The sequence below is a fragment of the Acomys russatus genome, chromosome 1, assembly GCF_903995435.1.
Source record: "Acomys russatus chromosome 1, mAcoRus1.1, whole genome shotgun sequence".
Taxonomy (NCBI): domain Eukaryota; kingdom Metazoa; phylum Chordata; class Mammalia; order Rodentia; family Muridae; genus Acomys; species Acomys russatus.
In genome coordinates, this window is record NC_067137.1 from 80,319,585 (window position 1) to 80,345,124 (window position 25,540).

The window sequence follows — 25,540 nt, forward strand, 5'->3', positions numbered from 1 at the left end:
ACTTTGCTGTGACCCAGGAAGACCATGCGGTCCTCGGGCGATGAGCTTCCCTTGTAGAAGGCACGGGAAGCATGTATGAGGGAGCCCCATAGGGGGATGCTAGCTTCCCACCAAGCCCTCACTTTCCTCCCACATTACACAAAGCTCACCATGTCTATGAACCTGACCCTGACTTGTGCGTGGGGTAAATAGGTGGAAGGCTTTTGACCTGATAAACCCTTACATGTCATTTCCCCTCTGTATCGCTCAACTTGCATACATGACCATACAGCAAAATGCTAGGAATGCATAGTCCCATTTCCTTCCTTTTGCTCAACAAGTCATATCCAAGTGTGCCAATTTTTACTCTCATTTTTAAACCATTAAGAACTATCAGAAAGTTATTGTTCTATCAGCAGCGACTGAACCAGATAGATAGGGCATCAGGGTCAATATAGCATCAGAGTTCAAAAGACAGATTTTAAAGTCAGACAGGCCAGTACTCAGATACCAGCCTTTTCTAGCTGTGTGATCACAGGCACATTTCTTTTTCTTTTTCTTTTTCTTTTTTCTTTTCTTTTTTTTTTTTTAAGATTTGTTTGTTTGTTTGCTTGCTTATTTATTTATTATACAGTATTCTGCTCAAATGTGTGCCTGCATACCAGAAAAGGGCACCAGATTTCATTATAGATGGTTGCTGGGAATTGAACTTGGGACCTTTGGAAGAACACACAGTACTCTTAACTTCTGAGCCCTACAGGCTGCCTCGGACAACAGGCTCTCAAACTAGAGACCTATTTCTACATGACAGGCTTTTTCTTCATTAAGATAAAAGGCTTCCCTTCTGGCCTCGGGACACAGTTAAAACAAGCTGCCCGTTTGCTCAGAATTTATAGTTTCTTAGGTGAAATTGATTGGTTGGTCTCCTTGGCTCCTTGCTTTGGTGTGCTTGGGGCAGTGAGAGACTTCACACAGGGTCTGCTGTGACGGAAGGTGGGAAACTAATAAAGTGGTGGGGTACAGTCTGTGAGGACAGCAGCACTCCTCACAGGGCTGGGCAGAGGATACCTGAGTCTGTGTATAGTCTAACTTGAATATGTGTGCTGCTGGGGTGTTACCAATTATGAACAGCTTGGGCTCAGGAATATGCCTTTCTTGAACATATTATATGTTAGTGTGTGTATATATTAGTGTGTACAAACACTGGATTTTATTGGTCTAGAGATGAGGCCACCACCTTTCCACACATGCTGCCTTTTCCTGTGGAGAGCTTTCCCCAGCAGACTTTGAGTCATCTTCTCTGGGTTCCCTGGGCTGCCCTTGCTGCCTTCTTGTCACACTGTTCCTACAGCTGGAGCAGCATCTGTTCTCTGACACTTCGGGGAACAGTTTGGAGATGAGCCAACAGCTCTTGAGATGAAAACTTTTAGTCACACAATGAGGACTTTTGTTGACCAATTAAAACTTGTTATTAGAAACCAACGGGATGGAGCCAGTCAATTGCGGAAATGTGCTTTTTACATAGGAAGGTTTTCACTGCTCCCTTCCAGACTCAGGGTAAAGTGTTAAAACAGGGAAACCCCACTCATCACTCAGTTTCCAGAGAGAGCTGGCTAGCTAGTGAAGACAAGAGTTTTTATTTAAGAAATAACTTTTTTCTTATTTCAAAAGCAAAAATTAGGTAGTAAATTTGGAAGGACAACTTCTCAATTTATTTAGAAATATACTAAATAACTTTGAAAAAACACCTTGATATTTGCCTTTGGAACCTTGTATATATTTATATGCAGATTCCCATGTCCCTAAGCAGTGAATATCATCAAAAGTTGGGTCATGCGGGTTATTAATTGCTGTCTTGAACCCCTCTTTCATTTGCTGTAACACAAATATCTTTCTAGTTTCAGTAGCTTCAGAACACTTAGATAGTAGTCACTAGAGGCTAGAACTGTTTATAACATTTTAAATATATTGTCTCATTTGGTTTTTGAGGCAATTTTTGCAGGTGACAGAATCACACAGAAAGGCTAAGAGTTCTGAAGTCAGCTGGGTTTGGTGTTGAATGCCTTTAATCCCAGCACCCGGGATTAAACTCTGTGAGTTCAAGGCCAGCCTGGTCTACAAAGGAAGTCCAGGATAGCCAAGGCTAAAGAGAGAAACTCTGCCTCGAAAAACCAAAAGAAGAAGAAGAAGAGGAGGAGAAGGAAGAGAAAGAGGAAGAGGAAGAAGAAGAAGAAGAAGAAGAAGAAGAAGAAGAAGAAGAGGAAGAAGAAGAAGAAGAAGTCATAATGCTGGCTTCCAAGACAAGCAGGCTGGGTTCAGAGTCCATGCTATTAACTTCAGAGCTGAGTGTAATGCACTCTATAGATCACCACAATTTACACAATTAGTCTCTTATTTTTACCATTTACATTGCTTTCATATTGTAGCAAAGAGCTGAAATGAAATTTGTATTGTAGCTGTGTGAATATAGTATAAATTATTCCTACCTCTAGAGGTAAACATGCCTGGTCCACCAACAAACACTCCTGCTTAGAGAGTTGCAAAATCAAGTTTGCAAAATTATCCCCGAGGAATGACCATTTCTACTGCCGCAGAAGGTGGTAAGACTAACACTTGCAAACAGTATCAGTGGCATGGGCGTGTGTAATCTGATAGGCTAACTAACTAACTAACTAAATAAATAAATAGAAATCAATCACTCATTCACTCAACCAATCTTTGGGATAGAGAAATGCTTGGAAATTAAGAACCCTGGCTGCTCTTGCAGAGGACCTGTGTTCAGTTCCTAGCACCCACCTGGTTCACAATCACCTGTAACTGTAGGTCCAGGGGATCCAATACTTTCTTCTGGTTCTGTAGGCTCCTGGGACACACACACACAGACACACACACACACACACACACACACACACACACACTTAGCCCCACACAAACACACATAAACTAGAATATATCTTATAAAACATTAGAAGAGAAATCTCAGTTTTCAAATTTACACTTAAACATTGCTGGTGTGATATTTAATATTCAGTTTGGGAAAGAAATGAGCTTTGTCCCAGGCTTCCTAGTCTTCTCCCCAGCTAAGGGGAAAATTCACACAGATGGCATTTGCAAAGCATTTGGAAGAAGTCCTGGTGCACAAAGAGCTTCCTAAACATTTGTGAAACAAGCTTCCCCGAAAACCAAAAAAGCTGAGCACAGACTTGGAAGGGCCAGTGTCTGGTGGGGAGGAACAGAAGTCATGGTGTTCCTGTTTTAGCAGCTCATGGCTGAAGTGTCTGGTCTGCAGAACCTCATTATTTTGTGAATGGAAGCATGTTTATGGTCATTTTCCATAAGCATTCAATAGGCACCTAAGAATACATTCTCCCCTTACAGATGGGCATACATACGACCAGTCCACATAACACATGCTTAAGAATTGTCACTGGATTGATTCATTGGGTCACTCGGGTAGCTTTACTTTCTCCACTCTGATCTCTGAGTTTTAATAGATTATCTACAAGACCCTCAAGACACTTACAATGGGGTCAATAGAAAGATTGGCCCATTTCTTCAGAACTGGGTTCGGGGAGCAGTTCTAGTTGGGGGTCAGCCGCCCAGAGTCTTTTGAGTGATTCTCAATTGGGGCATAGGTCAGATCAGACTGGCCTGTCTGGATTAACGGTTGGCTAGGGAGGGCTCAGCTTCCTGTGGGTGGCGCCAAGCCAAGGTGGGTGGGTCTGGGCTGTACAGCTAAGCCTGAGCTTCAGAGTAACCCCGTCATAGCCTCCGCCACGGTTCCTGCTTCTGGACACCCTACCCTGACTTCTCTCAGCCGTATACCATGACCCGGACGTGTAAACCAAACAAACAAACCTTTCCCTCCCCAAGCTGGGGAGGGACAACAACAACAAAAAGCAAACTAGGGCAGAAGCCTTCCATGCCGAGACGGTCGCTGCCGTCGATGGAGGTACCTTCACTTACGTCTCAGGCTCTTTCGTTGGGGTTAGACAAAGAGGTAGGGAACTGGCAAAGGGGGCATATTCTCCAAGAGACAACCTACAGCTTTCAAATGCTTGCGTGTCATCAAGCAGGCCTCAAGCTGCTTGTCACTGCTGGGTTAAAAATGAATCTAAAGAGCAGCTGGGGCCCCTTGACTAGTCACAAAGCTAGAGGGCACATCGATGGCAAGAAATAGAATTAGTCCCCTCCCCCTCCCCCATGCCCCCTATCCCACCCCACTCCCGCCCCTGCCATGGTTCAAAACAAACCAAAGCTAAAAGTGAACTCTCAGAAAATTCAGTTGGCTAGCTCCTGTCTCAAACACCCATCCTGAACATAGGGCCACTCAGGACGTCCTGTAACTAAGTTAAGAAGGGCAGAAATGGAACGTGGTTAATTGTTTCTTCCCTGAGCATACTGTCTTCATATCTTCACCGATGAACATCTCAGTGGACAGACTGAGGCACCAGGTTCCTTGTTATCTCCTGGTGTGCCCACCTTGGCCCTACAAGGTCACCTTTCTAGTTCTACCCTATTTAAAGCTCCCGGGTTTTCCTCTGGTTTCTAGTCTTTAGTGATGTGTTATAGCAGAGGCATTCTGGCCCTTAGGTAACCTCACATGAGAGCCAAGCAGATGCTCTGATTTCAAGCTGCCAGCTTTTCTTCTGCTGCTGGGACCCAGAAACACTCAGAACCTAGTCACGTGGCAAATGCTGCTTCTATGAGGCGAGTCCCTCCCACAAACACATGATTTTGTTTCTGCCTAACTGGAAGTTTGGCTGTGACCCTTAATCTTCACTGTCAACTTGGTGAGATTTAGGGTCACCATGGATACACATCTCAGGGTATGTCTATGAGAGATTATCCAGATTAAATTGAGGTCGGAAGACCTACCATAAATAGGAGTGGTACCATAGTAGACTGAGATCTTTGGCTGACAAAAAGGAGGATGGGGTGAGTGTCAGCATTCATCTTTCTTTGCTTCCTGACAGTGGGCACTATGGGACCACCATCCTCTGCCTCCATGTGTTCCCTCCCATCTGGGGAGCAGGGGAGTCTAGACTGCAGAGTGAGGCATGTCACAACACATACCACCTCTGTACACTCCTTCACCCACCCTGAAAAGTATTCTACTCTTCAGAGTGACCCTCAACACGATAAGGCTTGTGACACAATGCAGTCCCTCCTGGCCAAGTCACAATGCAACTAGTGTAAGGAGAGCATTTGGCATGTGTGGTTCACCCCTGTCTTTGACTATGAGTTGGAGACATTTGTCCCTTTCTTATCAATGGCGAAGCACACAAACTTCTCTGGCGATCCTAAGATTACATTGAAAAAACTCAAACACAAAGAAAGTCAATTGTCCTTGACACAACCCTTCCTCTCACCATCGTTTCACAAACAAGTTAAAATGCAATCTTATTCTAATAGCTGACAAACATTGGGGTACCTTAGCTAGTATCTACATTAGATTTAGGTTTTGCCTTACCAGGACAAATAGCTTTGCTGGAATCCAGTATTTACAGGCCGATTTCTATCTATACTAACACTAATAGGGGTCATCAATAATGCCGGGAAGATGGATTTAGCTGTATCTGACTTTTTTCATCCTTCTGCTCAATATCTTTATCAACCTATTTCCTTGCAAGTGAACTACAGCTCCATCCTAGTGAAAATAGGAATGGTTGCCATGACAACAGTCTTCTCTCAATGAGGTACAGTTTAAGGTTTGACTCCCACAGAAATGCATCTTGCCGTGGGACCTGGCTGATTTTGTAAGTGACTAAATAACTGTGTGGTGATTTCCAAAGAAGAGCCTGCAACAGGGAGCAGGAACAGGGGTGGGTAGTGCAAAGTGACCTACCGCTGACATCACACAGAAATGCACAGGATGTCTTGGCTAGGCGGCAGCTCCCTCCATCCCAGGACCTTCCTCCCAGGACCTCTCCAGAATCACAGTGAAGGCTCAATTCAAGACAAAGAGAAGGTTTTCGGTAAGGACATGTTACCCTCCACCTGCCTTTTCTCTTATTTCCTTGAAAATATGAGGTTCCCAGAGCTATTCTGAAGGTGACCAGGAGGCAAGAATTCCTAGTTATCCGCTGCTCAGTTAAGGTTATCAGTTACTATTGTGCGTTTACCCCCATTTCTCCTTCTTAGCAACCCCTGTTATTTTATTACATTACTTTAGAAATATATCAAAACTTTTCAATTTTTAAAAATTTAATTAAAAGGCTAAAATGATAATAAGTGTCTTAAATTAATACTTTATAGATACATTTGCTAGTAACACTCATATAAATGAATAATTCCTACCTGTGGGAAACTTTAAAAAGCTCCCAATCCAGTGGAATATAATTCACCAAGTGAATTCCACGTGACCTCACATCCTTGAGGACACTGACCACAGGGTTTCTTCTGAACTGAGCTTCCCTGCTGAAGTAGCAGGCCCACAGAAGCTAGCTGAGGTTGTCAGCACAGACCTGAGGAAGGATGCGTGTGCAGCTTCCACTGTCTGTGACTGCTCCTCACAGCTCTGTGGAGGGCAGAGAGAGAGGCCATATCAGCCCCCAGCATGATGCCACATATATAAGGAGACTGGCTCTAAAAGCCACTGTCCCTCAGTACCTAACCCGTGCTGTCCCCACCCAGCAGAGGATAATGACTGCCACGGTGCCAAGTTCCAGCCTCTCCGCTTGGCATCTTCCTCTTGTCCTCTTAGGCCATCCCTTGGGGCCATCTCTACTCCTCCATTAGAAACCCATTATCCTTTCAAGGAAATTCATTCACATTAAATTTTTATCTAAAACAAAGATTTCCCTTTTAAATCTTTCATTTCTGATTGTCAAATGAGACTCCGTAGTTCAAAGAACTTCCAAGTGTTGGAACAATGTTGGTGCGGAAAGGAGGCTTGATGTCCCTTTAATGTCACTGCTGGCTAAAAGGCAAATGTGACTTGGTCTTGGAGGATGAAGTCTTTTATTTCTCTCCTCTGGGCATCTTCCGCTGTGGGGTAGGACTATTCCTCTGAGGGAATTGGCAGCCTGGTCCTACCAGAAGTGGTAGAGGAATTCATGCCTCCAGATGAACCTTCCCTAGGATGCTGGGTATGGTCTGCTTGGTTGCTGCTGGCTGCTCCCCATACTCCAGACCCACTCCCAGCATTTTCTGCATGAACCGTGAACACAGGGCTGGCCTTCTCACCTGCTGCTTTTGACTTTGGCTTCTCTCTGATCCAGATGTGTGTGTGTGTGTGTGTGTGTGTGTGTGTGTGTGTGTGTGTGTGTGTTTACATCCCTCAATCCACCATCTCAGGCATAAAACACAAAGGGTCTAGATGCACATCATTCAGCAACAGAACATTTGCCTGGCATGTCCAGGCCCTGGTTTCAATCTCTTCAACTGCAAAACTGAACACAGCACAACATCACCTAAGCCTTTAATTGACACTGTTCACACACCTTGCTTAAACAAGGCCCTGAAATGCATATATTGCATCTGCTACTGTTTCTCTTCTTCTGAATGTTTCATTGAAGTACACTGGGTTTGTTTGTTATTCCTTTCTTTTTTTTTTTTTTTTTTTTTTTGACAGGTGTCTTCTTGGTTGCTGTGGTTGTTTAATGTGAAGTGTCCCTCATATCTTAGGTATTTGAATGCTTGGGTCCTGGTTGATGGCACTGTTTGGGAAGGTTGTGGAACCCTTAGAAGGCAGAGTCTTATTAGGGGAAGTAGGTTACTGAGAGCCACCCTTGGAGTTTTACAGTCTGGCCCCCACTTCCAGTTCACTTTCTCTTCCTGACTGCCAATGCGATGTGGCCAGCAGTTTCCTGCTCTTGCTGCTGTGTCCTTTCCAGCCTGATGGCACGATCTCCTCATTGTAAGCCAGAATGAACGCTTCCTCCTTTAAGCTGCTTCTCATTCAGGTGTCTGGGCACAGCAATGAGAGAAGTAACTGGGGAAACAGATGTAGCTGTCTTCTATTTAGAACAATTACCTCCTGCCTACTTCTATCTGTAGATTTAAAAAGGAGCTCAGGTTTGACTAATGACCAATTGAATGGAGTTAAGTGTGAAGAACGGAGGGGGTGAGGGAAAGAGGCAGGATCGAACAGGTGTACACTATGTGTTATTTTAAGTCTAGCAAGGCCAAAGGAGGAAGACGGATGCAGGAGCAATAGAGAGGAAAGAGTGGATGAATCAGGCTTGGGATCCTGGGGTAGCACTGTGGTGTTTAGTGATCCCAGAGGATCAATTATCAGCTCCATGCCTGGCCTGTTTGCATCCCAGAAAGCTAGGTAGTTAACACAAAAACAAACAAAGGCAAACCAAAACAACAACAACAACAAAACCCACCCCTTTCATCTTAAAGGGAACAAGAGATAATTTATTCTGTGGCCATTTTGAGTGACTATGGACCAGGAATACAGGTTTAGGTTACCCCCAAATTCTATGTTACATGGAAGTAGTTTCATAGTTTTGCAGAACAAATAAAGTCATAAATCAAGGTGAGTTTTAAAATGCCTTGGCGAGTACATCAGAGAGGCGATCACAGCAAGCTGTGGGAAGCTCTTCTATAGGCCTAAGATGCTATCTGAAGACATTTTTAGCTTTGGGGTTGGTGAAGCCAGTGAGTCTGCTGAGTTGATACATTCCAAAAGGTTTTTATGTATCGGTGACAGGATGTCGGTTCTGATGCAGAGGTGGATAAGGAACGATTGGGAGGGTGTTGAAACTAGCTCAGGTGAAGGTAGACTTTGGACCCACAACACTCCAATCTTCCTGCAGTTGCAATCAGTCTCTACAGAAAGTTATTATTTTTTTTTTTTCTCATTCACTCTCCCTAGGGAGTCTGATGCTGAAGAGCTGGAGGAAAAAGGAGATGGGCGGCATGGAAGCTTCACCTGAAACTTGGCTGGGGGAAAATATTTGGCAGATGTACGTGAGCGCCTGTGTGCATGCATGCAAGTGAATGTTTTTGGTTCCACGAAAAAGACCCCAGAGTCTGCAAGACATTTTTAACATTTCACTGAAATGCAAGAAGCAAAGTGAGGTTTACCTCACCCTCAGTGGCTCCAGCTGGTGCTTGTGAGTTTCAGCCTTTCCTATTCTCCCCAACACTACACCCATCCACCCACCCTGTGGCCTGCAAGTTTGCAAGATCACATGTGGGGACAACGACTTTATGGAGACTGCGAACAGTTCCTCCCACAGTGGCATAAAGTAAATCCTTGTAAGTCCATATCCCCCATCCTTCTCCCTCTCCCTCCATAGTTTCATTTGCTCTTTAGTATATCTTTTAGTGATTTCAACTATTTGACTGAACCCTACTCAACACAGAAGGATAAGACGGTGTGAAATGCTCCAGTATTCCCACCCCCATAGGTAGCACAAATCAGATTTGATGGATTATTTTAAAAAATAGAAGACAGGGTGTTGGGAACAGGTAGAAAGGTGAGGAGCAATCTGGAAGGAGTTAGGGGGAAGGGAAGTGGGTGAAAATGATCAAAATACATTGTATGAAATTCTCAAGGAATTTAAAAAATGTTATATACTTTTTATAGGGATGTGGAAACCATCTAATTCTAGAATAAACAGATTAAGTCTCCTTTGATGACACAAAGAACACCGTGCATATAAATAATCAAAACACAAAATTCACTCTACACCCACTAGGATGGAGATAATAAAGGAAGAAGGCAGGACAAAGTGTCAGTAATATGAAGTCAGGAGGCTTGAGCCTTGCTGGTGAGTGTGTAAAATGGTGCAGGAGCTATGGAAGATGGAGTGGTGGTTACTCAGGGATATAGTTACACAGCAACTCAGAAATCCATTCCTAAATTTGCCCAAGAGAAGTAAAAACACATATCCACAGAAAAGATTTTATACTAGTTAAGGCAACCCAAATGTCCACCAAGTGATGGATGAAACTGCACAGTGGAATGCGCTACAAAGAAAGGAGGTACCCATTTATTCAACTGCATGGATGACCCTTAAAAGAATGCAGAGTAGAGGGAGGAAAATGAAGAAGGCTGCATGTCCCATGGTTCTAAACAAACCAGATATCCAGGATAAGAAAAGTAGATGAGGAGTCAGTGGCAGGGGCAGTCGGAAGTTGAGAATGACTGCTCATGGCCACTAGTTGCTCTCCAGGGTGGCTGAAAAGTTCCTCATTTAGATGGCTGTGATGTTTGTCCCATGCGGTGACTATTCTAAAACCTGCTAGACTGGTGACTTTTTTGGTAAGTGAATCATCTCTGTAAAGCTATTACAAAATATCAGATACAGAAAACCTAAGTGAGACTGGTCAGGTGGGAGGCTCCACTTTCTATGTGAACCAAGGAAATCCCAAAGCCTTGAAGCCATTACTGCACATAGAGCTCTGCTCATTTAGAGTGAAAACTGCACTTCCTGGAAACCACTGTGAGTTCACATGAAGGAAACACCACCAAACCAACTATCATGTGGTTATGCAAAGATGCCAATGACTCTAACACAATGTCCCTGTGGAAGAAAGACAGAAAGCAGATTTAGCTAGATGAGTGCTTTTTTTCAATGAGTTACTACCTTTAAAATGGCAAAGGGGATTTGCGCGTGTGCATGTGTGTGTGTGTGTGTGTGTGTGTGTGTGTGTGTGTGTTGTGGTACATGCACGTTAGCATGTAAGCACACTAAGTAATGTATCAAGGAATTTATTGATTTCCTTCAACTGTTTGTATTTTCCTTGTACAACCACTTTGGAAATCAATCTGGCACTTTCTCAGAAAATGGGGAGTAGGGATACCTCAAGACTCAGCTATTCCACTCCTTGGAATATACCCAGGAGATGCTCCATCACACAACAAGGACATATGCTCAACCATGTTCATAGCAGCCTTATTCATAATAGCCAGAACCTGGAAACAACCTAAATGTCCCTCAGTCGAAGAATGGATAAAGAAACTATGGTTCATTTACACTATGGAATACTACTCAGCTATTAAAAACAAGGAAATCCTGAATTTTGTGGGCAAATGGATGGAACTAGAAATGATCATACTGAGTGAGTTAACCCAGACTCAGAAAGACTCACATGGTATATATTCACTTATAATTAAACACTAGGCCCAAAGGGATGTCCCATGAAAGTCTTCACTTACCAGGAGATTGGGATAGATTTTGGAACCTCCTATTGGGACTCTAGGTGAGAGAAGTATGGGAGAATGGGGAAATAGAAGGATCCAGAGGTTCCTAGAAACCTACAAGAAGAACATCATGATGGGCAGATCAGGACCCAGCGGGGTCTTCTCAAACTACTGCACTAACCAAGGAAAATACATGCAGTAAACATTGAACCCCTGCTCAGATCTAGCCAATGGACAGGACATTCTCCACAGTTGTGTGGAAAGCAGGGACTGACTCTGACATGAACTCTGGTGGCCCCTATTTGACCATTTCCCCTTGGTGGGGAGGCCTGGTGGCACTCAGAGAAAGGATAGGCAGGTTACCAAGATGAGACTTGATAGGCTGTGACCATATCATGGTCTCCTTCTGTCACAGATCTAGGGGAGGGGAATAGCGTGAAAGAGGGAGGGAGGGAGGAATGGGAGGAGACAAGCAAGGGAATAACAATTGAGATGTAATCTGAGTAAAGTAATAAAAAATGTATCAAGGACTTTCAGTGTATTATTTCTTACAACTGCATACGAATTCAAAATGAACATCACCTCAATTTAAAATGAGAGTGGGTTGGCAAGATTGCTCAGTGGGTAAATTACCTGATGGTCTGAGTTTGGCTCCACATGGTGGAAAGAAAGAATCAACTTCTGAAAGTTTTCCTCTGACCACAGTAGACATGCTGTGACATACCTGCACCTCTCCCTGCCACCCCACAGCACAACTTGCACAGCACTCTAAACACCCACCGCAGTGTTGGGTTTTACACTGGAAAGTCTGAAAATAGTAACATGATAATAGGGTAGGTAAATACAGGAAAACAGAGATTGCCCAGAAAGTCATAGGACAATAAGTGACCTCAGACACACTGTTTGATGGTAGGTATGGGTATGGTGTATCATTGCTCAAGTCCTGGCTGCTACCACCTGTGGGCCAGCATTTACCCTAAAAGGTGCTGGTGGCCTTGAGGCTCTGGGCATGTACACATCTAGCCTCTCTCTAGAGTCCATTGTCCCTTTTCGCTGAAATGCCTGGCTTGCTGCAGGAAAGAGGTGGTCACCCCTCCAACAGCACCCCTTTCTGCCTCTGCTGCTGCGTGCATCCGTCTACTCCATGTCTCACCAGAACTCCTGGAGATGAAGACCGGCGTGCTGAGCCGTGGCCGATACAAGGAACGAGATGCAGAATTTCCAGAGAAGGAAAGCCAACAAGAAGAGGCAGGAGGGTAAGTGGCCTAGCCAGGTGGGGGATGTGGGCAAGGCCACGGGAAGAGATGGTGCAAAGGTGCCTGGGTGTTTTTCTTCTCTGCACCATCACCATTATTAACTAGTTATCAAACTTCTCAACTAGCCACCACACATACACTTCTTGCTTTGTATTGTGCTAGCGCAGGGATGGCCCGGAATACTGTCTTGTTAGCACAGTTCCCCTGTGTCCAGGGCTCCGAGAGACAAGCCTTACCACCCATTCGAGCACCTATTTACCATGACTGTCAAGTCCTGTGATGTGCCTGTATCATGTAACCACTATGATAAAGCCTTGATGATTTTTTGAGTTTGGCCTGAGTGAATGAGGAATTTGAAAGCAAAATGACTAGGTCAGATCCAGAACCTACAAATTAATTCTCACCCCATCTCAGCAGCAAATCATTTCCAGCTTGCATAAACACCATGATAGACTTTTCACATGCCTTTACTGAGACTGAAATGGTCACATCGGGGCTCACAGTGACTTACAGCAGAGTGAGGGCTTCTAAGCATCCCTGGTCTCCCTGCATGTTTATTTCCGTGCTACTTGGAAATGTCTTTTGAAAGATCAATCCCCGTTGCTTCTTCATGTATTAATATCAAGGATGTGGGTTTGATAATACAATATGAACAAAGGCGCCTCAATTTTTACTTATAATAAAGAAGAGAGTCTGTCTGGAAGAGATTATGGGTGAAGCCTTCGTCAGGAGACTGGTATGATCTGAGTTAACAGTTCAACACAGCTACAGAGCTCTGGCTGCAGGGAGCCTGCCCAGTGGAAGGCTGTATTTTCTGAAGATGCTCACACCCATGTAGTAATCCTTTTTCTAAACGTGCTTTCATAAATGTGACCCACCATCAGGAAGGATCTGTGTTCTCGCTCCTTGAATCTGTTCCAACCCAAGAGATGTGACAGAAATGGCCTTACATGTCTTCTAAGCCTGGTTACAGATCTCTCTCCTGGAAGCTGCATTTGAGGGTGCGTTAGAGACTCCAGTCCACACACGAGGGGCAGAGAAGCCGGATGTAGCTTGGAGTGGGACAATTGACTGTGCCAGCTCAGGCCCACCAAGCGGCAACCCAGCGAAGCCTGACTAATCCTGGAAAGGCCCCTTCCGCTACGGCACTTTCATTACACAGGAGCACAGCTTGTTCTCGTTGTTTTAAGCTCTTACCTATAACAAAACCCCTTCCTAAAAACTCGCCTCTCTTCTCATAAAACACACTCTTCAAGTCTTTAAGATGAAGGACCTGGAAGCCACTGGTCTGGGTGGCTTTGGTGGCTTTTGTTTGCTGGAATCCTAACTCATCCTATGATGCTCACCTCAGACAAGAAAGCCTCCACTGTACTCAGGGGCCCCCTGCTCCCTGCTTCTCACCCAATGTCAAGGGATCTGTTTCTTAGCCAAAAGTATGGCAGTGGAGAGACAAGCTATGCAGAGGAATTTGGGCTGGGTTGGGTAAAAGCTACAGGCCTTACCTGGAATGCCTCACTGCACATTGAAGGTGGGGGAAGTTTTACACAAAGCTCCTTAGAAGACACACATTTACGTAACTCACTAGAGTGGGTGTAATTAGCAGAGAAATATAATACAAGTAGCTCAGTTTTCCTAAATTGTCATTGTTAATGAGCTATAAATATGGGCTTGCTAAAGAAAAAGATGGAATAGGTAAGCCAGCCATATCTAAGGTCTTTGATGCAATAGCTGCAACAATCCAGCTACTGAATAGCCACTAAAACTCTTACCTGGTTTGGTGTCCAACTAACCCTCTCAACGTGTATTTTTTTCCCCAAAATCACCAGTATGGTTTAAAAGAGAAATATTTACCTATAAACATTGACTCCCTAACACTAGAAGAATCCCCTGAGAGGCATGATCCAAGGTCTGTGCCTGTAATTAGGAACTAACTTTTGGAGTTAATAACCTGTGTTCAAAGCCTTTTCCATTTCTACTGTGTGCCTGCTAGAATTTCTCTTCTCCTGGGAATTAAATTGGATGATCAACAGCCCCAGCCCTTAGAGTTATTTCTGGCTACTGTTGCTATTAGCAACATGAACTTTATCTTTAATCCCTATGGATTTAATTTTGAGAAGGAAAGAAGAGATTGTTATGGCCCAAAGCTGTGTCTATTTGGCCTATTGTCACTTCAGCAACTAGTCCTTGATTTCAAAGTAAGAACTTTGGTTTGGTGCAGAGGCTGCCCAGACTCAGAATGTCCATTTCAGTGGCTGCTGGAATGGACTCAGACTTCCTTGCTTCTCTGTTCAGCCACAGTTTTTACTCTACACACGGACAAAATGAGCTAGGAATCACTATGAGTTGAGAGTTGGTGGTAAGCAGTCATATGACTTCAGTCATGTGATCTCATGCCTGGTGGTCATGGAATGAATTGCCACTTCGCTACCCATAAAGAAGCAACCAATGGGGCTGGAGAGATGGCTCAGAGGTTAAGAGCACTGGCTGTTCTTCTGAAGGTCCTGAGTTCAATTCCCAGCAACCATGTGGTGGCTCACAACCATCTATAATGAGATCTGGTGCCCTCTTCTGGCCTACTGACTTACATGCAGGCAGAACGCTGTATAAATAATAAATACATATTTTTTAAAAATAGCAACCAATGAAGATCACAGAGAGCACTTGAAAAAATTATTTATGTGTATATGCATGTCTGTCTGCCTCTCTCTCTCTCTCTCTCTCTCTCTCTCTCTCTCTCTCTCCTCCTCCTCCATCTCTCTCCTCTCCTCTGCTCTCTCTCTCTCTCTCTCTGTCCCTCTGCCGGGGTGTGTGTGTGTGTGTGTGTGTGTGTGTGTGTGTGTGTGTGTGTGTGTGTGTGTGTGTGTGTGTGTGTGTGTCAGGAATCCACAGAGACCAGAAGGCATGTTGGATCCCTTGGAACTGGGGTGGTTGTGACAGGTGGTTGTGAGCTGTCTGATATGGGTGCTGGGAACTTAGCTCAGGTCCTCTCGAATATCAGCAAGTGTTTTTAACCACTGAGCCATCCCTCCAGCCCCTACACAGGCATTTTACTCATATTTATGAGATATTTTGAATTTTTGATTTTAGCCATTCTGATGGGTGTAAGATGGAATCTCAGAGTTGTTTTAATTTGCATTTCCCTGATGACTAAAGATGTTGAGCATTTCTTTAAGTGTTTCTCAGCCATTCGCTATTTCTCTGTTGAGAATTCTCTGAGCCCCATTTCTCAATTGGGTTATTTGGTTTGGTGGTGATTAATTTCTTGAGTTCTTTATATAGTTTGCATATTAGACCATTGTCAGATGAAGGGTTGGTGAAGATCTTTTCCCAGTCTGTAGGCTGTCGCTTTGTTCTGTTGACAGTGTCTCCTGCTTTACAGAAGCTTCTCAGCCTCATGAGGTCCCATTTATTAATTGTTGACGTTAAGGCCTGGGCTGTTGGTGTTCTGTTTAGGAAGTTGTCTCCTATGCCAATGTGTTCCAGGCTCTTCCCCACTTTTTCTTCTAACTGATTTAGTGTCTCTGGTTTTATGTTGAGGTCTTTAATCCACTTGGACTTGAGTTTTGTGCATGGTGATAAATATGGATCTAAGTGCATTTTTTTACATGTAGACATCCAGTTAGACCAGCACCATTTGTTGAAGATGCTATCCTTTCCCCATTGAATAGATTTTTCTTCTTTGTCAAAAATCAAGTGACTATATGTGTATGGATTCATATCTGGGTCTTTGATTCGATTCCATTGATCAACCAGCCTGTTTTACTAATGACAACAGAGTGGACTTTATTTTGGCCTCTCCTGGTACTTATCAGAGCCTCAAGAGTCTTGAGATAAGTTAGCATTTCAAATACTCATTCCCTCCCCAGGTCCTAAGGGAGGTCCTCAGTCTCTTCCTGGTACTCTCTTACATCACTTCATGGCTTCATCAAGGGGAGGTGTTGAGAGCTGCACTGTGAGGCCATCTGTCGTTTGCATCAGTGTCATGTCCAAGTTAAGGTAAGTGATAGAATCTTATGGGCCCACTATCACACATACAGTCCACTGTTGGCTGCATGCCACTCAGTGACACACAGCTGTTTCCTTCAGCGGGGGCTTCTAGCGGCTGGGACTCTGGAGAATAGGGAAGCATTATGCAGTGCGCACTGGCCATTAGGGATACTGCTATTCAAATGCAGAGAAGTTCATTCAACACTCCCTAAGAATCTCTCAGAAACGCAAGTTCAATGGAAAGTTGATTACAACAGGTATTCATATAGATGAGAAAATATTATCAAAAAGTAAAGATTGGCTATAAAATGTAAAAAGGTGGCTCGGGAAATAACTCAGTTGGTCAAGTACTTGTGTAAGAATGGAGCCCTGAGTCTGATCCCCAGCACCCAGTTCTTGAGATGTGTGATTCCTCAGATAGCCCTCTGAACTTCACATATGCATATACATGACCAGTAAGAACAAGCCATTCCCCAAACATGCGCGCGCGCGCACGCGCACACACACACACTAAAAAGAAGTGAGTTTACAAGGAGCCTATTGCCTTATAAATCTTTTGTAATGTACGATATCACTTTATCAGCCAACATCTCTGGAGAAAACCGAGTGTCCATCTGAGGTTTAAAAAAATGATTGCTTTAAAATTTGGTGATTTAAGTCCAGGAACTGATCACAGAATTGACTTATCTTTCTGTGGAAATAAGTTGACACCTTAGGAGAGTGATTTATGATTCAAAGAAGAAAATGAATTAATCCTGAGGTGTACTCATTTGGCTTATTACTATGTCACTGAATTTAAGGGCCCTAGTACATGGATTGTAAAGCATATTGTTTTAAAGGTTTATTTCATTATTTTTAAATTAGTGTGTGTGTGTGTGTGTGTGTGTGTGTGTGTGTGTGTGTGTTATGCACTTGAGTGCAGGTGCTTTGGAGTTCAGAAAAGAATGTCAGGTCTCCTGGGGTTGAAGATACAGGCAGCTGTGAGGACCTAACTCTGGTCCTCTGCAAGAGCTGTACCTGCTTCTAACCACTGAGCCATCTCTCTAGCCCTTGTCAAACACATTTTGATGGGTGAGATGATACAATAGGGAGTAGGTAGAATAATGGTGCCCCAAACCTGTCCGTACCCTAATCCCTGGAGCCCATGAATGTTACGTTATAAGGCAAAGGGGAGGTAAAATTGTAGGTGAAATTAGTTTCCTCATAAGCAATCGGGGAGAGCGCCTGGATTTTAGTCAGTGTTCTCAAGGGTGGAAGAGGGAGGTTGGGAGAGCCAGGAGAAGACCCGCCTGAGGAAATATGTGCTGGCTTTGAAGACTGAGGGAGTGGATGAGACAAGCAACAGGAGTGGCTTCTAGAAGCTGGGCGGGGAGAAAGTAGGTTGTGTCCCAGAGTCTCCAGAAAGGAAGGCAACTCAGACTAGCTGGATGTTAGCCTTCTGCCCTGCAGGATGGTGAGAGAATAAATCCGTGTCTGTTGCAGCCACTCCTTGTATGGCTAATGCAAAGACAAGGAAACCAAGACACGGTAACCCTGGAGCCCACGCATATGTACAGACGCCTACAAATATGAAGCGACAATATTTATATTTCATTTGATACTTAAATTCATGAGTTTTACTCAGTTATTATGCACTAAGTATTTTAGACAATCATGAAAGCTTCACCATGCACTCTGAGGCACAGCCTCCCAGAAGGGCTATAAAATTAGATGAGCATGACCTGACACTAACCTGTGACCCTACAGTCCACTCACATCTCTGGTGGTCAGGCCACTTTATTACAAGCGTGTAAGAGCAAACCTTCACAAAAGAAGACAATTATGCCTGTGGGTTACTCAGTTTTGATTCAGATTAAAGATAGAATATTCCAGAAGTAATTTTTTTTTCAGTTCTCATTTCTCTAGGTAGATCATAAATTAATTGGTAATCAGGGACTAGGCTATTGGGGAATGAAAAAAAATTGATATTTATTTGCCTCCCAAATTAGAAAAAAACAATCAAATTCTTATATTAGCCTCGAGTCTCAGTACATTAGCTGTTAATTTCTATTCAAATCTACCATTCTCAAAGGTATGAAATCTGATGCTGAGTGTCTGAAAAACAAAACAAAGTAAGGGAATTTAACATGAAAAAAATCCCTCATGGAGTGAGGTTATACCGGATCTTTGCCCTCATAATCTCACATATAAAGTTTGCCATTCAGCAAACAAGGTCAGACTTCCCGGCAGTTTGGAAATGTCACTTCGCATGTGCAGCTAGCTACCAGGCATGGGTTGCTCACTCACAATCAAGTACCCGACCCAGGAGGCACTTGGTTTGCATCCACAGCTTAGCAGACGAAATCAGACAACCTTGGCTTCACTCTTATGCATCTTCCTACTTCCTAATTCCAGGATTTCAATATCTTAACTGCACCCCATCTGCAGCCTTGTGTTCTCCATCAGTTTCCTGGCCTCCCCCCCCCCCCCCCCCCCCACTTCTTCGGTTCCTCGGTCACTACTGTTTGGTCCAGCTTAATTCCGTCTGATGGAGTCTTCTCTTATATTTCTTCCAATCCAAAGCATTGATGTTTTAAGTTTGACAGCAAGGAAGCAGATATCCAATAAGCAAAATGGAGACTTGAGGCCATGTCTCATGCCTGTTAAGATTCATTTCCCCTTGACCCAGCCCTTCAAATGAAAAAGCAAATAAATGAACCAGTCTCTCATGCATTAGCAAAAATTACTTTGGAGCCGTCTGTTCTGGAGTGGTCATTACTAAAGCTCTTTGGGTAGCCAGCATAGGGCATGAGTGTTGTCTGTGTGACTGCAGATGCCTGTACAGCTCCAAGCCTCCCGGTTCTTACTTGCATTGCCATGAAATCCTAAAACCCCTGATGCAAAAGCTGCCCCTATTTTCACGGAGAAACCAATGACTCGAGTGGCTGACAGCTAAGGAATTACTCTGCCGCTGCTCAGCTCACCAGTATCACCGCTTCCTTACAGAATTGAAATGTGTTTATCTTCCAGTGCAATTGATGGCGTTCCCCTGAACTGCTCCCGTCACTTCCCGGGAAGAAGGGATTTGTTTTCTAGCACTCACTGTAGTTAGTATTATTAGAACTTGGATTTTCTGTGTTTTTTTAAAAAACAGTATTCTATGCACTAAATAGACTACACTAACCTTAAAATGATGATTTGTCATATTTAAATTTTTCTTAAAATTTGAGGATTTGATTGCCACCTATTAACTTATGACCCATTCAAATGGCTGAAACAAAGGTGTAAATAGCACTGTGCATAAAAATATTTCAGAAGGCATGAAAAGCAGGTCTACTTTCCCCATTTTTATTGTAAACATTTTTTAAATGATCTTTTAATCTGAGTGTATTTACCTTTCTCTTAGTAATGTAGACTGTTGACTAAAACTTCAGCCACATTTATAAAACTCTTAGGCTTTAAACATTTTAACAAGAAACCATGTGTATAAAAGGCTAGAGCTAAAAGTGAAAAATATCCTCAGAGCCAAGTGGATACTCACACTTATCCATGAAGATCAACTAAAGATAGTTTATTCAAAAAGGGATTTCTGGGCCCCAAGTCCAAGCCAATTTTAACATTGTTTTAAATCAAATCCCAACTACCATGATTAGTTTTTAAACCCACAATTAATTAGAAAGGGTGCTTCTCCAAGTAGATTACAGCAAGAAGTAATACCCAATAAGTCATCAGGAAAGAAGTTGGGGCAGAAGCAGAGAACTGAGCAAAGTGGCTGGGGAGGAGTGTGGCCTAGTCCACGTCAGCTTCCCACCATTGAGATACCAGAAGAACTGAAATTGGATTTCAGGGTTACTGGGGCAAAGGGTAAGAAATAGGCCTACAGGAGATAATCTGGCCAGCTGCAAAAAGCAGCCCCACTAGAGATAGCGTTGCCTAGTGACTGACCCCAAGGGTCCCACTGGAGATAGAGTTGATAAGAGACTCAGGAGACCCAGTTTTATGGCCACAGTCCTTCCTGCCCTCCTGAGGTAGGGTTAATAAGAAACCAGACACTTCCAATGGACAATGAGAACAAAGAAAGCTAAGCCACGGTCAGTCTTGGTGCCTTTTTCTGAAGCCTGCCACTTTAACATTAGGCCTCTTTATGTTACCCAACCAATAGGCACTTGCCAATAGTCACTGGAACTCCCCTGCTTTGGGGCACCGGGAGGGATAGGAACCTATATATTTACCCTCAGCTCAGAGATCCGGGCTCTTTCTGGATACCACTGTGTTGGTGACTGGTCAGAGCCAGACTCAAGTCAATTAAAGGTCCTCATGTATATTGCATTGGTATTGAGTCCTGGTGGGCTTTTTGGGGACCTCTCGATCTGGGTTCAGCACCATAAGGATTACAGGGCCATTTTATGCTCTGGAACTCGGAGGCAGGCTTAAATGCAGCCCAAGCATTAGCACTTCCTACCTTGTACTCTCACACACCCCCACATGGGGAAGTCTGCCTTCCCAGCAAGTGAAACCATGTCTAAAACTGACCTCTTTCCCCAGAATGAAGACTGCATTTCTTAGCCTCTCTTCAGCTGGGTGTGGCCTTGGGACTCTAACTTCTATCCAAAGCAATTTGAGACAAAAGTGACACATGCCGCATGAGGGACTTGCCTTCTTCTCCTTCACCCAATGTGGAGATAAGAAGGCAGATGTCACTGTGAGCCACCCTGGACCCTGAAGGTGACAGAGACAGACAGAAGATGCCAGACTCCAAAGATGGCTTTAACAGGGCACTCAGTTGAGTGCTCCAGGAGAGAAATGATGTAAGCTCCTTCAGTTTAAACATGCCGGGTGCATCTCTATCACACTAATTCAAAATGACATATGCCCTGAAGATAATGGAAGGGATTTGACATATTTCATACAATAGGAAAAACATAGCTGGTTTTACATTTATTGAGTCCTTCTTAGCCCTTCATGCAAAAAAAAAAAAAAAAAAAAAAAAAAGTTCATAGGGCCTGCATTTTTTCCTCTAAGATTGCAGCACCTGTGAGGTGATTCCTTGTTATTTAATGTGTCTGTAAGGGAAGAACTGATGACCAGGAAGCTGATATCAGCACAGCCTCCTCCCATCCTCCTACCCCTGCTCCAGTGTCCTGGAAACCAGCTCTTCCCTCTGGGAGGGAAGGAACAGGGTAGAGAAAGATTTTTCATTCCTTCTAAACCCTACAGCAACTTGCCCTCACGTTGCTATGGTTACTACACGACTTCTGAATTAGTTTCTACAGAAACAGCAATTGTGGGAGCCGATAAGCCTCAAGTTTGCCCAGGTGCCTTCATTAATAATAAGAAATGCTGGCCATCTGTGAAAAAAATACACCCACTTGAGGGAGGCATTTCTTTCAATATTGTTGTTTTCTATGTGCTCACAAACATTCCCATCGGAGCGTTGAACTGGGAGTGCAATGGAGAATGACTAGATGACGGGCCCGTTCTGCTACTGAGGGTGTCTAACCACCAGCAAACCTCCTTAAGGTCCCAGGGTTAGGGTGCGGCTCAGTGTGCTTGCCTAGCATGCATGCAGGGGGCCTGAGTTCCCCCTCCAGCAAAGCAAAACCGACCAACTAAATAACAATAAACAACAACAACTCTCCTAGTAATGCGTTCAAAAGAAAACATGGAGCAAACTCTGTAAAAGAAGTCCATCTTCGTGTTAAGATTGTTGAGGGTATTTCATCATAGATGAACCAGCTTCTCTCTGGAACATGTCGGAATCAGGATGTGCTTCCCAGAGCTGTATCTTCCCCCCCTACATCAGACTGCACTTGCCTTCTAGGAGAATGTTGGAGACATACCGATTTCACCTTATTATTTACCTGCTGAGATCTAGTGTTAGTTTTTTCTGCCACAGCTAGGTCTTCACAGTCATATGTCAGTCCACCTTCTTGTTACTGTTTCTTAGGTCAGTGTTTTAGCAAGTCTGTGCATGTATCACACTGAAAAGCCAGCCCACTTCCATCTTAGGCTTAGAAGCTTTCTTTTTTTTTTTTTTGGTAGTAAAGACAAACTAGGTTCATTCCTGTTTATGATTAAACCTCTGTTTCTTTCTCAAGGATTGAGCTGTGGTCTACCTGTCACCTTAACTACAAATGGTTCTGTACTGCCTGTCCAGGAATGGAAATCATGCCTTTGTTTCAAAAAAGTTGTTTCTAACCATCTTGCAATGCTATTTTTGTTTCAAAAGGCTATATGACCACCTATGCCTACCTTATGACTACCTGTTGTTATGACTACCTGTTGCTATGACTACCTTGTTATGCCCACCTGGCAACCATGTCTTTGTTTCAGGAGGCCATTATGACTAACTTATGCTTATGTCTGCTCCTATAACCCCATCTATTTTGCCCACCAAATCCCCTATTTGGAAATCCCATACCCCCCCACCCCCCCACCCCGAGCTATAACAGTCTTGTCTCCCTCACATCCAAAGCTGACCTCACAAACCCTCCCTTAGGGGGAAGTAGCCTGTGTATACAAATATTAAAAAAAAAAAAGCTTGCTTTAATTAGTTGGTTATAATTAATTTAACCATGATGATTTGAGTCAATGGTCTTTCTCTTCTCATCTTTTGGATTAGGAATACCATCCTCATTTGTACAGAGCCAGGCAGTATATACTGTGTGTGAGTTGACTTCACTCAATGTAATGTTTTTGAGGTTCACATACCTTGTAAGTGTACTGTAAGCTCACTCCTTACATTGTTGAGTAGCATGCCATTACATTGGTGTTCCATATTGAATTTCTTGGTGGTGGTCTTTACCTTTGGCCCTGAATTTGCATACTCCTTCTTCCTCCAGAGGGCTTGGATTACAAGTGTGCACCACTATGGCCTGGCTTCTTCCTCTATTCATGTATGCTTCTGCTAACAGACACTCGGGTTTCTCACTGTTAATACAGCTGTGAACACTCTGGCAAGTCTGCTATGGATGTGCATTTTCATCTTTCTTGGGTAAATTCCTAACTGTGGCTTTATTGATTTGTTATGTAAAAAAGGAACAGCTTTTCAAGATGCATTTCACTCTCTTACCATGGTGGGGGCTTCCTTGTTCCGTGTTCTTTCCATTATTCATGCTTACATGGCAATGACTAACGCTGAGAATCTGCTCATGTTCTTAGTGACATTCCTGTATATTTTTATAAAGCATCTGTCTGTGTCAGCTTTAAAATAAAATTGTTGTTTATTATAGGAATATATACATATGTATATGTGTATATGTGTGTATATTCACACACATACACATACAATATGTGTGTAACCCCTTAATATGTCATATTATTCCCAGTCTATACCTTCATACCTTTTTATTTATAGAATAAATTTTTGAAAAAAATATGTATATATAGTTTTGCTCATCCCCAATTGCAAAGATATTCCTCTGTATTTTTCTTTAGAACCATAATGGTTATACCTACATTTTGATGCTATGGTCTAGCTAAAATTAATGTATGTGTATATAAATATAGCAATTGGCACCCTGCTAATCATTATTTCCACACACTAACTGGTTATTTTAGCCTCGTTTATCCCATTGGGGATTCTGTTCACTTTAGGGTCTGAGGGTTGAAGTAATTTCCTAATTTTTGAAAAATTCACAGTCATCAATTTTTTATTTCTTTATTGCCCTCCCCTCTCTATCTTTATGAAGTCTAATAATATTTTATGATGCTAAATATATGTGATATAAACTATGTGAGATGAGATATTGATGCCACTTGTCGTTTGACTGAAAATGGCCCCATAGGCTCATAGGGACTGACACTATTGGGAGTCATGGCCTTGTGGGAGTAGTTATGGTGTTGTTGGAGGAAGTGTGTCACTGAGGGCAGGCTTTGAGGTCTGAGAAGCTCAGACCAGGCCTAGTGGCTCACTGCCTCTTCCTGCTGTCTGCTGATCCAGATCACCTACCTTTCCAGTACCATGTTTGTCTGTATGCCACCATGCTTCCCTCCATGACCATAATGGACTAAACCTCTGAACTGTAAGCCAGCCCCAATTAAATGTTTTCCTTTATAAGAGTTGCCTTGGTCATGGTGTCTCTTCATGGCAGTAGAAATCCTAAGACAACACCAAACATGCATCATACAATAGACTACAGAAAACACTACCCTCCAATTTCAAACCCGCTATTCTGTGTCTTTGCTTCTTTTTCTTCTTGGCTTCCCAGCAGATGGTTTGTTCTCTTGTTCATCACTTCTCTTCTCTTTTGTACCACATCAGTTACAAAGCCAAGTGGGCAGGCTCTACTTTCATGAGACTGTGCTTTTAACCTCTGCCCAAACCTTTGGCTAATCCCTGAACTGAGAATGCAGAGAGAATGCCGTTCCAAGGAGCCTGGAAGAAAGCAACAGCTATGGGTGTAAACCATGCCCAGTACAGTAATATACTAATTCTTTCCATGTTTCCTCTCTGATGAAATCACTCATCTATGCATGCTAACTAATTTCTGTACTGAATGCTTTACTGTGTATATCTGTATTAGAGATCCTTATCTGATGACACCAACATCAGGACCACCTTTGGGCCTTTGTTGACTTCTTCCTATCTTGACCAGGGATTCTTCAAATATCTCATAGTTACTGGCTATATGTCAAACACTGCATTGTAAAGAACAACCTAAGTGCTCACTGGAAAACTAGCTTTTATGTGAGTAATGCCTGTATAGATTTTTATCACAAAACCCTGGGCAAAATATGTATTTGATGGGGGGGGGGGATGCTGCTGAACCTCTGACATGTACTCTGGTGCCCATGATTTGATCACTGCCCCTTAGCAGGATGACCTTGTGAGCAGACAGAGGAAGGGGATGCAGGCTATCCTGATGAGACCTGATGGGCTGTGAGCAGACAGTAGCAAGAGGAGGGCACCCCTGTTAGAGGTCTAGGGGAGGGGAATAGGATAGAGGAGGGAGGGAGGGTGGAAACAGGAAGATAAGAGCGAGGGGATAACAATCAGGATGTAATGTGAATAAATTATAACAAATAAAATATTTTAAAAACGTATTTAAAAATCTATTTGAAGGCTCTGGAGAGCGATTGAAACAAGACTGATGGAAAGTACACTTTTACAGGATGTTTTCTTCTAAGGCAACGTCAGCTAGAACAACTGAGGTCTCATAGCCAGTCTGCCAAAATGGTTACAAACCATGGGGGCGGGCAAATTATCCTATGAAGAAGAGTGCCACAGAGACGG

The 25,540-nt window shown here is 43.3% G+C and overlaps 1 protein-coding gene across 17 annotated transcripts in view; it reads right to left on the reverse strand.

Annotated features, from left to right (window-relative positions):
• Window positions 1-25,540, reverse strand: part of Trim9 (tripartite motif containing 9) — a 107,034-nt gene that overhangs the window by 53,554 nt on the left and 27,940 nt on the right. The window lies entirely within an intron of this gene.